We start from the raw sequence: 4,758 nt of genomic DNA, 5'->3' as shown, positions 1-4,758 counted from the left end.
TCTTAGGCGGGCCCCACGGAAGACACCACCTTGAGGATCAAGGTGGTGATTCGGAAGGGCAAGTACTGCATTGAGGTCAATTGCCAGCATCACCTGGGCTATGGGCAGCCAAGCGAATGGAGTCCTACTACCGTTTTCCCCATCATGCCATTCAAGTAGTGGTGTCCTTCCATGCAGCATCCCTGCAGAGGTGCTCATGAGACCACGCTGGCCTGAATTCAAGTCACTGACTTTGCTGCTGTTGCTGGACTACCTCACCAGTGACTTTAACCTATCTGAGCCTCAGTTTTCTCATCTGTGAAATGGGAATGATTTTTGTTTTTGTCCCACAATGTCAGACAGTAAAATGTGAATATGAGAATCTACATTGCTTTATTTTAAAAAATTGTTATTGAAATCCAGAGCTTTCCTCCTTTCATTCAGTGGACACAACTGAGAATCCACTGGGCTCTCAGACCTGGGCTCTGTCCTCTGGAAGCTGAGATGACAGGGACAAACAAGCCAAAGACACAACCAATCACTGTTCTTCTGGGGTTTGGTGACCATGGGGGCTGGGGAAGAGAGACTATGGCTGGGGGAGCTGGACCTTGGAAGGTGTCTCTGAGGAGAACGTGGAGCAGCAAGGCCTTGAATATCAGAGAATGTCCAAGGGCTTGTCTACATTTCATTTACGTCCAACTCAAAGATAGGCTGACCCCAAGTATCCATCTTGGCTGGGAGAATAATGCCCTTCAAAGACGTTCTCGTCATTGTCCCCAGAACCTGCTTGCAAGGCAAAAGGGACTCTGGTAATATGATTAAAATGAAGTTCTTGGTACAGGGTATTATTCTGGATTATTGAGGGATGTAACCACAAGGACTCTTATGTTAGGGAGACAAGACATTTTGTCATAGATTGAATTGTATCTCTCCAAATACATATCAACCTGGATGGACTGTGATTTCCAGTGGTGCAGCAGCTAAGCAATGCTGTAGTTATCTCCTCTGATGAGCTCATTAGATCCCCAGTGTAAGAGGACTGAGGTGAGATGCAGCCCCCTCATTCAGGTCACAGCCTTGTAAGGGGTGATTCCCTGAATGTGGACTGCATCACCTCTTATTTAATAAAAGATTAAAGGAGAGGGAAGTGAGCAGAGGAGGGCCCACCAGAGAGAAGAGCTGGGAGCAGAGGGCACCTTTGCACTAGGAGTCCCTGTGCTGAGAACTTTCTAGACCTAAGGAGAATAGTGATGTCAAGTCGCACGGATCTCCAAGGAATGCTGAGTCTATAGATGTTGGAAGGAGACAAGGACGTCCCCTAGGGCTGCTGGAGAGAGAAAGCCTTCCCTCGAGTCAGTGCCCTGGATGAACCGTGAGTCAGAGCAGGAAATGTGAGCAAGGACTCAGAGCCGAGAACCATGTAGAACCATAAGCCAAGGAAATCAGGAGCTCTCTAGACAGTAGAAAACACAAGGACATTTATCCACCCTGCAGCCATTAAAAGAATGAAGCTCCAGCTAGGCATTTCAGGCTCTGACCTCTGAGTTTATAAGACTGAAATTTTGTTTTCTGTGGAGCCACTACATTTTTGGTGATTTGTTAGAAAGGCAGTAGGCAGCTCATACATACACTGTGTAACACAGGACCCTGTCCAGCACTTCCTGTACATCACCTTCATTTATTATGTATTTAGTTGTTGTAGTGTGCTCAGTGGCTATTGTGTAAATTTCAATGCATAATATTCCATTTGACACAGGTTTTCTTAGCTACAAATAGTGTATTCATTAGAGATATCTTTTTCAAGGATATAAATAGGTACTTTATACATGGATGTTGCTGGGTGGAATACACAGGAATGAAGCAGATTACTCCTTTGGAAAGAGATGATGGAGAAAAGTTCCTGTAAGGAAGGTCATCAGAATGTTCTTTAGAAAGAAGGGTCGTGAGACTTCATTGCATGGACATTTGGACATGAGATCAGGAGGGACCGTGTGTAGAGAAGGACATCGTACTTGGTTATGCAGAGGAACACGCTCAGTGAGGCAGAGCGATGCAGTCTAGGCAATGAGGGGGTAGAACAGCAACAGCTGAGAGGATGGTGTAGGAGCAGCCAGCACAGCATTGTGATGAACATAAAGAGTGTGAACTGACTCAGTGGAACCTAAGAACAAGCATTGTTACAGAAATGCATCTCCAGGTCGTTCTCTCTCAGAGCAGTCAAACTTTGGGTTAGACCACCGTACTATTTACTATCCCCTGAAAAGATCCTAACAAGACCTGGTGGTGTAATGCCACAGTGCCTATCTGTTAACCAAAAGGCTAGTGGTTTGAAACCACTAATAACTCCGTGGGAGGATGATGGGGCAGATTCCTCCTAATAACATGCCCAGAGAGACGAAGTTTTACCATCCTTGTCTCTAAGGAATACCCTGCTCCCCCTTTCTCCAAAACATGTTTGTACTTTTGGCAGTCCCTGAGATGTTCAGAACTCTTGTCCAACATCATAATTCAAAAACATCAATTCTTTCATTATTTTATTCATTGTTAGATTTTCATATGCATAACAAATAACGAAAAAGATAATGGTTTAATCAAGTGCACCCCAGTCTTTAAACTGGCATTGTTGCTCCTTAACACCCTGTTCTGTATCACAAGATCATATCAAAGGCCTCTGATAGTATCTTTTCCCAATGCAGCATGACTTCGGTTTCTTTTTTTTTAAAATTAAAAAAATTATTATTTCCAGTAGTGGAATTTCTGGGTCAAGTGGTATATCTTTTTGCAACTTTTTGAGAAAGCACCACACCACTTTCCACAGTGGTTGCACCATTTTACACTTCCACCAACAATGAATAAGGGTTCCAGTCTCTCTACAACCTTGCCAGCATTTGCTGCTTGCTGTTCTGTTAAATTTTGGTAGTCTTACTGAAGTGAGATGATATCTCATAGTTGTCTTGATTTGCATCTCTCTTAGAGCTAGGGATTTTGAACAATTCTTCATGTGCTTGTTGGCCGTCTGAATGTCTTCTGTGGTGAAATGTCTGTTCATATCCTGTGCCCATTTTTCGATTGGATTATTTACCTTTCTCTTGTTGTGGTGCTCAAGTATTTATAAATTCTAGATATAATTTCCTTATCTGACATGTCATTTCCAAATACTATTTTCCAGTCTGTGGCTTCCACTTTTACCCTGTTGGAGAATTTTTTGGATGTTCATAGGGATTTGGTTCTTTGAAGGTCCCATTCATCTATTTTAACTTCTGGTTGTAGATTTTTCAGGATACTTGGAAGACTGTTTATGTTGCAGATTAGGACTACTAGAATTCTTCCAAACTTTTCTTTAATGAAGTTTATAGTCCTTGGTTTTAGTCCTAGGTCCATGATCCACCTTGAGTTGGTTTTTGTATATGGAGTGAGGTGTGGATCTTGCTTAAGTCTTCTGCAGATAGTTTTCCAATTTGGTCAACACCATTTGTTAAAAAGGCTGTCGTTTTCCTACTTAACTGATTTCATCTCCTTGTCAAGGATCAGTTGACCATAAGCAGATGGGCTGATTTCCGGGTTCTCAATTCTATTCCATTGATCTGTGTGTCTCTCATTGTACTGGTACCATGCTATCTTAACTACCATGGTAGTGTAGTGCCTCCTACCTTTTTCTATTTTTAAGGAGTGCTTTGCTTATTCGGGGCTTCTTTTCATTCCAGATGAAACTGGAGATTGCCTTTTCCATCTCGTTGAAGAATGTGATTGGTATTTGTATTGGGGTTACACTGAACATGTAAATTGCCTTTGGTCGTATTGCCATTTTCACAATGTTGAGTCTTCCTATCCATGAGCAAGGGATATTCTTCCACTTCTCCAGGTATCTTTGTTTCTTGTAGTAATGCTTTGTAATTTTCTTTGAACAGATCCTTTGTGCTTCTGGTTAGATTTACTCCCAAATATTTTCTCTTGTGATTAGCTATTGTGATGGGTATTGTTTTTCTTAGCTCTGGCTCTGTATTCTCCTTGTCACTGTAGAGAAATCTAACTGATTTTTGTATGCTGATCTTGTATCCTGCTACTTTGCTGAATTTGTCAACTATGTCCAATAGTTTTCTTGCTGAGCCTTTAGGGTTTTCTAAGTATGCTATCAAACCTGCATGGAGAGATAATTTCCCCTTGTCTTTGCCAATTTGGATACCTCTATGTCCTCCTCTTGTCTTATTGCTATCCCTAAGACTTCCAATACAATATTGAATAAGAGAGGTGATAATGGGCATCCTTGCCTAGTTCCTGTTCTTTAAGGAAATGCCTTTAACCTCTCTCCATTGAGAATAATGTTGGCTCGCGTTTTCATAAATACTTTTTACTACATTGAAGAAATTCCCCTCTAGTCATATTTTGTTGAGTGTTTTAATCAAGAAAGGATGTTGGATTTTGTCAAAGGCTTTTTCTGCATCAATTGATAGGATCATGTGGTTCTTGTTCTTTGCTTTGTTAATATGATGAATTACCAAGACAAATATGAGATTTCATCTCACCCCAGTAAAACTAGCAATATTTAACAGAACAGCAAGCAACAAATGCTGGCAAGGTTGTAGAGAGACTGGAACCCTTATTCACTGTTGGTGGAAGTGTAAAATGGTGCAACCACTGTGGAAAGCGGTGTGGCGCTTTCTCAAAAAGTTGCAAAAAGATATACCATTTGACCCAGCAATTGCACTACTGGGAATATAACCAACATCCAAGCAGATATATGCACACCCATGCTTATCGCAGCTTTTTTCACAATAGCAA

General features: G+C 41.6%; 1 pseudogene; it reads left to right on the top strand.

The window, feature by feature from the left end:
• LOC102866203 overlaps positions 1-4,758 on the top strand; it is a 25,895-nt pseudogene that overhangs the window by 6,907 nt on the left and 14,230 nt on the right.

Source organism: Elephantulus edwardii, unplaced genomic scaffold (genome assembly GCF_000299155.1).
Source record: "Elephantulus edwardii isolate Elephantulus edwardi_28Jun2011 unplaced genomic scaffold, EleEdw1.0 scaffold00374, whole genome shotgun sequence".
In the NCBI taxonomy this organism is placed as follows: Eukaryota; Metazoa; Chordata; class Mammalia; order Macroscelidea; family Macroscelididae; genus Elephantulus; species Elephantulus edwardii.
This window is presented reverse-complemented; position numbering and strand designations above follow the sequence as displayed.